Here is a 12,922-nt window from a genome sequence, read left to right as displayed (position 1 = left end):
AAAAAATGATGCTTATCCTTTTACAGCCCTTATTTTGGTGATGCCTGCAGGAAAAACTTGTTAGCAGGATAAATTCAGGTAACCTTGAATTATACTGTTGGCAGAGTACCACCTACACATTTATCAAAGTAGGAAAGTGTGTAGGTTTTCTTAACAGTATGATTCAAGATTACCCTCAAAAATAAAAACTAAATAAAACACAAGCAGAATAGGGTAAGAGTAAGTATGCCCCTTTTGTCCTAAAATAAGGAGATTCCTAGTACCGGCTAGGTGCTACCTAATTGGATAGTTCTATCTTATAAGGTAGCTTGCTACGGCTTCCAGCTATCATGATAATTTAACTTAAGGTCTAATCTTCTAAAAGCCACAGGTTCCCAAATTGCCCCTACTGTAAACAGTAGAGCCCCATTCTATCCCCCATGATACTGTCGGGAAAGTTCCACGGGTATCACAGTGAATAGAGCGAGTTTCAATTTGAGCAGAAGCCTTCACGGATACTGATGGGGTAAAACCCACGGGTACCGCTACATGACTCCCTCCTACTTTCCTAAAAGGGTAAGGAAGCCCGAGTATAGGGCTGAAGTGTGTGAGGACATTATGTGAGTGTTCAGTGTGCGAAGGGACACCTTTACCTCTTCCCAATATAGGGGGAGTTTTTTATTTTTCCTTTTTAGACGAAGAATGCTGTAGGGTATAAAACAAAAATAAACAGAGCGGTTAGCGAAAATAACAAACATCAATAGACTATGGTTTTCGAATTTCGTAAATTGAACCTATCTAAATATAATTCTAGTTTATAGGAACATAAAATTAAATCTGCTTTTGGACCTCTGGGCCGGGGTTGAAGGAAAATCAACAATTCGTCCCCAGTGGAGTCGCTAAGCTGTCTCAAGGTGATTTGCGGTCGCCTGGACAAACCCTCACCGAAGTGGGAAAGAATGAGGAGTCGCCACTTTAATTTTGAGGGAAATTAAAGAAAACCATTTGTGAAATGCAAATTAAAATAAAACCACTTCGAATAGAGAGATTCTAGGTTCGGGGTCCATAAACGGGTAGGAAAGGTGTTAGGCACCCCACCTCGTCCCTCAATAAGGGTGAGCAGATTTAACCTTACGTTCTCTATAAATTAGAATCGATAGTTAGAGGAGTTCGAATAGAAATGTTAATCCTTTTGATAAAAAGGAATATTTTATTTTTTACTAATTCGGATTACCCAGATACATAAGTAAATGAGACAACCCTTAGTGAGTTACTGTTGCGTATCAGTTTTGTTTAAGGGGTTATTTTGCATATTTGTTAGAATTTGATTTGAGAATCAGATAAGAACTCTCCTCCGATCTCTTTTTAGATTAAAATTACGATTGGAGATCGGATAAGAACTCTCATCTGATCTCTTTTAAATATTTATTAAAATTTTGGATTGAGAATTGGATAAGAACTCTCCTCCGATCTTTTTTAAATATTTGTTAAAATTTTAGATTGAGAATCGGATAAGAACTCTCCTCCGATCTCTTTTAAATATTTGTTAAAATTTTGGATTGAGAATCGGATAAGAACTCTCCTCCGATCTCTTTTAAATATTTGTTAAAATTTTGGATTGAGAATCGGATAAGAACTCTTCTCCGATCTCTTTTAAATAACTGTTATAGTTTTGGTTGAGAATCGGATAAGAACTCTCCTCCGATCTCTTTTAAATATTTGTTAAAATTTTAGTTGAGAATCGGATAAGAACTCTCCTTCAATCTCTTTTAAATAACTGTTAAAATTTTGGTTGAGAATCGGATAAGAACTCTCCTCCGATCTGTTTTAAATATTTGTTAAAATTTTGGTTGAAAATCAGATAAGAACTCTCCTCCGATCTCTTTTAAATAACTGTTAAAATTTTGGTTGAGAATCGGATAAGAACTCTCCTCCGATCTCTTTTAAAATTTTTAGGCTTGAGAATCGGATAAGAACTCTCCTCCGATCTCTTTTACTTGAATGGGAGTCGAGTAAGGACTTTTTCGACCTCTTGAAATCTTACATATCGTGAAAGCCTAAGGCTAAGGGTTCTGGCATTCAAAGATGCCGGGGATCTAAATAAGGCTTCTTTTAACTCATTGGTACCTCGTGACTAGACAGGAGATACCAGACTGAATTTTACCGACCTCCTATGTGGTTGTCTTACCAGCACCTTTTGACAGGCGATACCTGATCTGTTCCATTTGCTTATCTGAGATTTGGTTTTATTCTGCCTTATGACATCTTACCCAATTGTCTTCTGTGTTAGTCTAGTGATTCAACTTTACTATTTTCTTGACTTATTATTTAGACCTTTTATTATTTTAAAGAAACTCTTAAGATACAGTTACCTACATTTTATCCAACTACTTATACGCTATTCGGGACTAGAACACTTGCATTTAGAAGTAACAAAGATTAACAAAAAGAATGGACTGATTAACAAAGAAGTAAACTCGAGAATAACCTTCTTCGCATTTTTTAACGCAATATAAACTTGGTGAAAATTACAAACATAAAAAAAACAAAGGAAATACGTAAAATAAGAACGAGCACTTGATAAAGTAGCGATATGAGCACTCACCTGTAGGGAGCCGAATCTATGGAACTAACTACGGAATCACAAAACATAATAGGACTGCGGGCTGATAGCCTGAGGGCTAAGGTTCGCCTTGAAATGAAGGGTTCTTCTCTAAAATGCAGTCAGGTTAAAATAATAACCGAGTTTGAATGAAGTTGAGCTTGGGCAACGGGAGTGGAAACAAAGATAACAAAGAACTGAAAGTGAGAGTGTCACAGGATAATGAACGAACTGAAAATGGAGAGTTTCAGTATTCAAAAATCCCTTTGCAAGAAAATACTTCAGAAAACTGGTTTCTGAAGTTTTTCTTATGAAAGCTTAAAAATAGCAGAGTAACGAACTGAATTAAGTTTCAGAGTCCTTCCGCTACAGTCACCACTTTTTCTTCGTCCTCCTTGAACAGTTTTCATGCAGGTATTTATAGGAACTGAGTGCTCCCCGTGAAGGGTCAGGATTTATTTTGAGGGAGATGGAAGGTTAGGATTTTAAAGGACATGATCTGAGGCTCGAAAATTAAAGAGAATCAGAACGAACGGCTGAGATCCCTTTCAGAATATTTGTCCTTTCTCTCTTCTAATCTAACGGTCCAAAATTTCCTTGTCAAGGGCGATCCGAGGGCTGGGAGTGAAAGGCGCTGGTCTTGTCATCTTCTTCTTTGATCCAAGGGCTCCAGGCTCGTGCTTACAAGTAAGATCAACGGTGGAGATTGGGATGTATTGTACTGCCATGACATACTCTGGTATATGTCAGTAATGCGGGCGATTTTGGGGCGTGCGGTGGAGATTTCGTCTGCAACGCTTTAACTACCTCGGCTCTGATTATGACGACAGTTAGCGGAAGTTATCTTATTCCCTTTGTTTTTCGACCTCCCCTCCCTTCCGATCTTTCTGACACGATCATTTTCCAATCTCTCATGCCGGGCTCCCCTCTTCCGACCTCTCCAACTCCGATCTTCTCCTTCGATTTCCGAGGCATCTGCTTCGTTTTCTGCTCGCAATAAATGCTCAGATTTTCCCTATATATATACCTTCAACGGGAAAGCCCTCCGCATTTGATTTTCTCCTCTTCCTTCTCACATTTCCTGTTTTAACTGCTCCGGCAATAGTCCCGGCCATGATAGTGGCTTTTGATCTTTTTTCGATTGTTCTTTTTATTCCCCGACTGAAAATTTACAATCTCGGTGATCGGGAAATTACCTCATTTGATGATAGTGAGAGAACCGGACTAATTTTCCTACCTGGATCGAGGACTTCGATCGTATCGATCTCGAATCGTTCGACCGATATAATCGGCGAACTGATTTCGGGCGAGAAGACTGCTAATATTCCCCTTAACATTGGTGACTACCCCTTGAAGTTCATTTGGCTTCTCACCACATTGGGTGTCCCGAAAATGGCTCGGTTCCGAGCGATTACATTGATGACGACCTCTCTCATCTTCATGAGAGTCATAATCCCCCCATCTGAGCTGTACATCTGTTCACATCTTTTAATTCAGCCACGAGACTAGGCTTTGACATAGGTCTTTATTAGATGGGATGTACTGCCGATCTCAAGAGATCGCCCCTACGATGTAATCAAACCTTCAATGTAATCCGATCTCTAGAGATCGCCCAAATGATGTAATTCGACTTTTAATGTAATCTGATCTTTAGAGATCGCCCAAATGATGTAATCCGACCTTTTCGAAAATAAAATTTTATTTTGACAACTATCATTTTTATTATTATTGCGTTGACTATTTTCCGATCTCTGATGTGTTTATCCGATCCGGTTCCTAACTGAACAACCCTTAACCGATCCGCCTTAATTCACCGATCTGTAACTAGCTGATTTCTTTTATTATGGAATTTCTAGAATATTCGTGAGACGTGTCAGAAAAAGCTGGCGAATCCCGCTAACCGATGCACCGCCTGGAACACTGTGAGCATTAAATGCTCAGATGGATATAAATAGGGGATGGGTCAGCCAGTTGCTCTCTTATGTCATTTTCAGCATCCCGCGAGCGATTCCAAAATTCTCTCAATTTTTCAAGTTCTTCCAACACCGATCAAGCTTCGGTAAGGGTTTTGATCCTCCTTTAAGTTTAAATTCTCTATTTCCTTTGAAAATGAGCAGCGCTGAGAGTCAGAGAGCGGCAAGCCCCCCTTCCGTTCATATCTCGTGGTCGTCTGATGAAGTGGAGGTGGTCGGACCAAGCGTGCGACCTGAACCTCCTAGGGTCTCTGCTCCAGCTCGGGGGCAAGCAGCACCATCAAGGCATGTACATTCTTCAGGGAAAGAAAATCTTCCCATGGACGAGCTGCCATCAATCCTTTAAGAAACCGACCTGCAGTCGTTCAGCTAGGAATACAACATCCAGCCTGATTCATACGAGCTGATTAAGTGTCATGGCGATCTTTGTGCCGATCACTTCTTCGAGGAGAACGACATGATCATGGTATACGAAGAGCAATTAAAGGCCGGGCTGCAGTTCCCCCTCGATGACTTCTTCAAGGAGGTTCTAAAATTTTACCAAGTGTGCATAGCCCAAGTTCACCCGAACTCATGGCGGATCCTAGTATCCTTCAGAGGCCTTTGCCAAGCCAAAGGACTCCGTCCTACAGCTAAGGTGTTCGCCGAACTACATAAGCTAACTCGTCGAAAGGACGACGAGTATTGGTTCTTTCAGGCGAAGCCACATTGTGGGCTTTTTACCGATCTGCCTTCCTCCCTGAAGAATTGGAAGAATCGCTTCTTCATTCTGAGGAGCAAAATTCCGAACGGCTTTGAGGGTTTCCCTCGTAGCTAGCTGCACCAGGGCCCCTTACTTCTGAAGCGCATCACCCTGAATAGGGAAGAAGGCCTGATGGCGATGGAACTGAAAGATCAGGCAGCCAGAGAGAAGTTCTCTTGTTTGGATGCAGTGACAGCCGAACTGCATACTGGACAATGGAGTTGATCACTGGCGAAGATCGCGGGCTTCAGCTCTCTGACCTCGGCCTCGGTATTTTCTATATCTCTGATCTTTGGGCCTTAGCGATCTCACTGACCTTTTCTTTGTGCAGGTATGACGAGCGGTGAGGCTTCCAAGGAGAGCCGAAAGCGGAAGAGGGAGGTCTCCCGGAAAGTGCGGGAGATGAAGCGTTCCGAGCTGCTTCAGACGCCCAGGCATGATGCTGGGGAAATACAAGGAGGCTCGTCTCAACCCTCGGGATAGCCGATCCCTGACATAGAAGTGGTCCGGTCTCCTCCTCGCCAAGAAGAGCCGCCTCCACCTCCTCCAGTTGCTTCGAGTGCGGAAGGGGGCCCTTCCTAACCTCCTGTGAGGACCCTTTCCCACGGCGCTCAAGTTCTGATCCACTCGCTGGAGAAGAACCGGACTGTTTGGGAAAATTCAGGCTTGGCCAAGGTCTTGGGGGCCTCGATCTGCCTTCAAGAGGATCGGGATAGGTTATCCCCAAACAATCTGATGACATCCTGACCCGGACAATGAGCCTGAATGTGGAGAGTTTGGTGAACCAGCACATAGTCCGGGAGAAGGCTCACCGTCTGAGTAAGGAGGTGGAGAAGATGGGTCACGAAGTGGCTTCCCTCCGATCCCAACTTTCATCCGCTCAGGACTACATATCTGAAATTGAGGGGCGAATGAAGTTCTACGAGGATAAGCTGGCCGAGCAAGCTCAAGTTTTGGCCGAGCGAGCTCATGTCCTTGAAGAAGTTCGGGCGCTCTGAGCCGGTGAAGTTGCTCACCTCACTGAGGAGCTCAAAGCAAAAGAAGAAGAGGCGGTGACAAGGGAGGCCGGCGCTTATGTGAACGCTCATAGGGATCTCTTAGCCGAGCTCAGGAAGCGATATCCCGAGGAGGACTTCTCTTGGATGGTAGATCTGGCTCCCCAGGACGAAGGTGAGGATAGTAAGGAGGAGGCTGAGGGTGAGAGAGGAAGCGAACAAAATGTAGATCAGGCTAGGGGTGATCCTCCAGCCGAATGACTTGTATAAACTTGAAATGAAATGAAAGTTCCCCTTTTGTTCAATGATTGGATGTGATCGGAAAGTCTCTAAATTGCATAAGCACTTGATTGCCTGAGCATATTAAAACAACAACTAAAAGTGATTATTAATCTAAGTGTAATAGGTCAGAAAACACAATAAGCATGAGATCGGCTGAGAACCAACGCTAAACTGGACTTGATTAAAATTGGAAATTTGACTTGAACACTTAAGATCGGGATCATCATTAAAACGGATCGAAACCTTAGCTTTATTATTCCCAAACTTTTAAATGAGAGATCGGCAATAAGACTGGTGGCACGAAGGCCTAATGTTGGTTCAATCTCGTTTGACAAGAAAGATCGAAAATATAATTGACTGATCAGGGGACTTGACAATTGGTTTGAGAGATCGGTAAGGCTTTAAATGATATGGGGACTTAGTATTGATTAGATTCCTTTTGAGGAGAGATCGGAAATGTGGGTGACTGGCAAAGGGAGACTATGCGTTGGGGATCGGCTTCAAAGTTTATTGATTTCGGGAATCGGCCAAAATATGGTGTCGACAATAATGACAAATCAGTCCAGTAACTGCCTGTGTTCATCAAGTCCATGAAGGCTGCTGGTGCATTAGTGAGTCCAAAAGACATCATCAAGAACTCATAATGACCATATCTTATCTTGAACGCTGTCTTTGGCACATCCTCATTCCGGTTTCTCAATTGATGATAACCTGATATAAGGTCTATTTTAGAGAAATACCTCGCTCCTTGTAGCTAGTTAAATAGGTTATCAATCCGAGGAAGTGGATATTTATTCTTAATGGTCACCTTATTCAACTGCCTGTAATCGATGCACAATCTTAGGGATCCATCCTTCTTCCTCACAAACAGAACAAGAGCACCCCAAGGTGAGGTGCTTGGACATATGAAACCCTTGTCTAAAAGCTCCTGTAGCTGCTCCTTTAGCTCTTTCAATTCTGTTGATGCCATCCCGTAAGGTGGCATAGAAATGGGGTTCATATATCTATGCAGAATTCTATTTACCTTTCTAGGAGCAACCCTAGAAGCTCCTCAGGAAAAAAATCCAAGAACTCTCAGATAACAGTAACATCTTCCATGCTTATACCTTCAGCAGATGTGTCCTTTACTAGTGCTAAATAACCTTAGCATCAGTGCCTCAACATCTTCTTAGCACTAATGACTAACACAAGAATGTACAAAGCCACACTTCTATTACCATCAAAACTGAACTCTTCTACTCCCGGTATGTGGAAATACACCTTTTTATTTCTGCAATCTAGGGTGGCATAATGAGTTGACAACTAATCCATCCCTAGGATTTCATCAAAGTCCATCACTGGTAGAGGAACCAAATCTGTTGGGAGGATCTTCCCATCTACAATCACAGGGCTACCCAAAAAAACCATGTCTACGTCAATATTATCACTAAGAGGGGTAGCTACAGACAAGGACACTCTAATGCTGTAGGATTTGTACCCAACCTCAGGGCAAATACAGGGGAAACAAACGAGTGTGTAGCACCTGGATCTATTAAAACTTATGCCTCAAAAGAATAGACTGAAAGAATACCTGCCACAACTGCATTTGAAGCATGGGCATCTTGGTGTGTTAGGGTGAAAACCTAAGCTTGTCCTCTACCTTGAACTGTGAAACCCTGATACTGACTCCTGCCTCCTGATCTTCATCCAAATCCACGTCCTCCTTGTCCACGGCCTTGTTGCCCACTGTACTAACTGCTTGCCTTGTTGGATGTGCCAAGATGCATCTGATGAGGCATGTTATCCACAGAACCTTGGGAACCCATCATCCGTTCGCTGAACATGAGACATTTCCTGACAAAGTGACCCTATTGGCCACATTTGAAGCATCCACTAGAGCTTACCAAATAAGGCCCTGAGTGACTTCTGCCACATTGTGTGCATGGAGCGAAAAAAGACCTCGAACCAGAACCTGAGCTGCTGTATCTTGAACTCTGACCACTACTGGAGCCATACCCCAACCTGAATCCTCTAGCTTTATGTTTTAGACCTGCCTTCTTATTGCCCTGGCCTTTCCACTGTGGTGACTCTAGCTGCCACCCATGCTGCTCATATGTGGCATACCAGACGACCCTTTAGCTCTATTTTTCTTTGTTATACTTCATCTCCTATGTAACTAATTTCAATTTGTCTAGCTCTATCCACCACTACATCAAAAGACTAATAAGACAACATGACCAGGTTTGCATACTTTATATCTAGCCCCTTTAAGAACATTTTTACCTTCATGCTCTCTATAGCCACGGCTGTAGGGGCATACTTACTCAGTTCCAAAAATTCTAATTTATACTCATCTATGGATCTGCCATTCTGCCTTAAGGCCTCAAAGGGCCACTACTTTTGGTCTCTAAAGCTTTCTAGTACAAATCTATTGATGAACAGTTCCACAAACTGAGCCTAAGATAGTCCTTCAATGCGAGGAAGCACATAATCAGTCATCTACTGTCTAGGCACGGGTCCCAATTCATGTTGCATGCATTCAATTAACCTCCTATCAGTTAATTGTAGTTCCATCTGCCTATCTACACGAGTCTAAAAATTGGCAGGCATCATCAGTTACATCATAGATACCAGGCACCAACTTCTTGAAATTAATTATTTGTTTGTAAGGTTCTGCTCTCAATATGGTGGACTGCTACTGTTGTGGAGGGTGGACCATATATGGTGCCATCATATCGATGGTCCTCTGCAAATTGGCTAAGGTAGCTGCCATTGGATCCAGAGGACCATGGGGCATAAAAGATTATTCCTGAACTAGTGGCTGCTGCTCTTCTACTTGAGCAGCTCTAGGTATCCTGCCTCGCCTCCTTGGGGTAGGTACCTCATCTTGTGCCGACACCTCATTTGGCACATCCTGTTCTAGTGCAGTGGCAACTCTTCTTCTTCTACGCATTTTCCTGAAATTCAGCAGCATTAGCTCATAAAATTCAAAACAGTATGTTACACAGCTCTATAGACTCATAATTACACATAGGTATATGAAGCAGAAACTAAAAGCAAGGATGACAATGCAAGGATGAATGTGGACCCTATTCTCCGCATGTGAATCCTAACTAGACTCTTCTCAAAACCCTAAACATATATTTCCTATGAATCTGGAGCTTAAGCTCTGATACCAATCTTGTCACGACCTAAATTATGGGTCAGATCGGCACGAGAAATTAGGTCAGCATAAGGCCCCTGAAGCCCATAGTAAGCCTAAATAAACTCTAACCCATCAATAAGCCCATATCAAGCCCAATTTCAAGTAATCAACCGGACAGAGTCCAGCCATAAAATGGACTATCCAACGGGAAGTTATTAACCTACTCGACCTGTAATCTCAATAAAAATACATTTGGGGAGCTTAGCTGACCCATCAATCATCCACAATCCAAAATAAAATCAATAGGGCTTAGCTCCCTCATCCATCATAGGCATCTAACCATCCAATTTCACATACATAAATTTTAATAAGTTACAATCCCAAAAATTAATAAATATTACAGTCCCAAACTAAATGATATATTTCTATACATGCGGAGGACTAGAATTTATATTTAACAGTACAAAACATAAAATTTTAGCAAGGGAACTTGTGGAGAATGAAAGTAGGTTAAACACAAAGAAAAGCTCTCCTTTAACCTGAAAAATGTGAATAAGACTGAGCGTTCGACTCAAAGAGTAAATATTTATTTTACATATAATCTCTATAACTATCCAATTCTAATGCATCCCTGGGAATGAAATGCATCATCATCATACAAGTTATAAAAATTATATTAAGTCAAATCAAAGATAATCTGGAGCACTCACGCATCCATGTCAAATTCATACTCACACATGCATATATGGGAAGCTGATCCCCCTACCCAGTTCTCTTAATCCAAGGCCTGCCAGCGAGATAAACTCGAGCTGAACTTTCGCTTAATAATCCATATGTGGGGGTAACGAGATCAACTCAAGGCCATACTCATCTTGACTTTCTCAAAAAGTACCGGGCCCCAAGCAAGACTAGCTCAAGCTGATTTGCCTATCCTATCCATATCCATACACACCACATACACACCCACTCACACGCAGAGCTCTATTAATAAAAAATATTTTTAATAATAAGTCAAAAAATTTATAATTAAAATTTTTAAAATGATCATATCCAATAATCTTTATTTATTAGAAGACAAACAAATCCTATAAAAAGAAGTAGTCTAAACAAATAAAAAAAAAGTTAAAAAATAGATAATAAAAACATATAAAGGGCCAGATTGATGAGAGTGGAAACTTAGTGGGGGATACAAACACCAGCTGCCGGCTTCTTACTCTTCCTCGCCCTTGTGTCGTATGTATCATCTTAATATTCAGTTGTCTCTTGTCTCATGTAGAACATGTGTGTGTGTGTGTGTGTGTATATATATATATATATATATATATATATAAAAGTTTCTATCTGAATTGATGTTTATTTGGTCTGTTGATTGGGTTCATCATAAATTACTAGAGTTGATCAAGGAGGAAATTTTTGATATAAGAGGCTTTAATTTTTTCTTTTTTTTTTTTGAAATCATGCATTGTTGCTCTAATGATGATACGTTATGATGGGTTGTTCTAATTTATTCCAAGATTTTTTTTTTATTTGGGTGAACTGTGTAATTCTTGGTGCTTGTTAATTGGTTTTCTTTTATTTTGGTAATCTCGCATTTTATTTTATTTTATTTTATTTTTTCCTGAAATTTTGACTATTTGATTTGGAAAACTATATACCTAGTTTTCTCTTCCCTATTCTCTCTTCATCTATACCTTAATTTTTGTTGTTTTCCGTGTTTCTGTGCATAAACTCCTTAATTTCAATTCTTCTGTAAAATATCGTTTCTCATTTTGAAATATTTTTGTTTATTATCATTATTTTTGTTGGTTTTTTTTTTTAATCAATGGATATTTTTCTTAATGCTAGATTTAGCAGAATGGCCATTAACAAGAAGAGAAAGATTGATAGTTGCAGTGTGTATGACACCACTCTGATGGATGAGAGAAGATGTGAGGAATTAGACGTTAATATCCTAATAAAAATATTTTATACAATACCCAACAGTGACCTGTTTTGCAATGTCTCCTCTGTATGCTAGTCATGGAGATTGGTCTGTTGGGATATCTTGTTTTGGAGACATAATATGCTTGATTTGACTACTGCCTTGGAGGCTTCTGCAAATTTTGATTACAGGATTCAAAAATCAATGAGTAAGCTGCTGAGGATTGTAATGGAGGGTCATGATGCTAATGGGTTTTGTCTAGAGCAATGGAGATTATCTGTCAAGACTGTTCTGATCCCCAGAGGTCTTAATATTACTGATGAACACCTTCTGTACATAGCCAAAAGGTAAGCAAGCTATAATTTCCTTCACTAATGTCATGTGTTTCAATTTATGTTACTGGTTAGAATTCTTACCCTTTAATTAATTTAGCAGAACTCCTAATCTTAAACGTCTGGTACTAGAGGGCTCTTTCAGGATAACAGAAAAAGGCTTTGCAGAAGCAATATGTGATTGGAAAAAAGTTGAGCATATAGTTCTTCGACAAGTTGGGCAACAATCTTTTTTTGTTGGGGTCATGCAAGCGATTGGTGAATCCTGCACTGAACTTAAGACACTACATCTAATCAACCCTCTTGAATTGAGAACAAGAATAACAGCTGATATAGCTAAGACTCTATGCAGAATAAAGTCCTTAGTGACCCTAATGTTTGAAGGAGCTTGCTTGTATAGGGAAGCCATTAATATGATCTTTGACGAGTGCCTAAAGCTGGAAACAATTCAATTAGGACAGTGTTCCTTAATGGAGGATGGTCAAGGATTGGCAAGTCGTATGACTGCCAAAATAAGGCTTGGTGGAAAGGAAATTGGCAGCCTGCGCTCATGGAGATTTGAAGTAAGAGGGAAACCTGATCAATTGTTTTTGCAGGAGATATTTATGTAATGGAGCAATGGTTCACCAGGTTTATATTTTGATATTGAGTTGAATAATGAATTCGCTTTATTGGATGATGATTTGGTTCTTTTGTAAGTTAAAAGAGTAGATTTAGCCAAAGTAAATTATCTTATGATTTGGCTTTTCAAGTCTTATTAATGATTGTTTGGCTGTGAGAAAGTTTAGGTAATAAGATTTTGAGTATGCTTATTATACAATAATATATATTATTTTAATAAAAAAATCTATTGTGAAAATATGGATGATAATTTGCTTCATATTCTTTCCGATGTATAAAAAAAATAATTTTGCTTCATACATTGTGTTGAGATTAGATTGTACTAAAATTCAAATAAATTTAAAAGCTTTA

The sequence above is a fragment of the Hevea brasiliensis genome, chromosome 16, assembly GCF_030052815.1.
Source record: "Hevea brasiliensis isolate MT/VB/25A 57/8 chromosome 16, ASM3005281v1, whole genome shotgun sequence".
In the NCBI taxonomy this organism is placed as follows: Eukaryota; Viridiplantae; Streptophyta; class Magnoliopsida; order Malpighiales; family Euphorbiaceae; genus Hevea; species Hevea brasiliensis.
The sequence above is the reverse complement of the archived record's forward strand: the minus strand, read 5'-3'. Positions refer to the sequence as shown.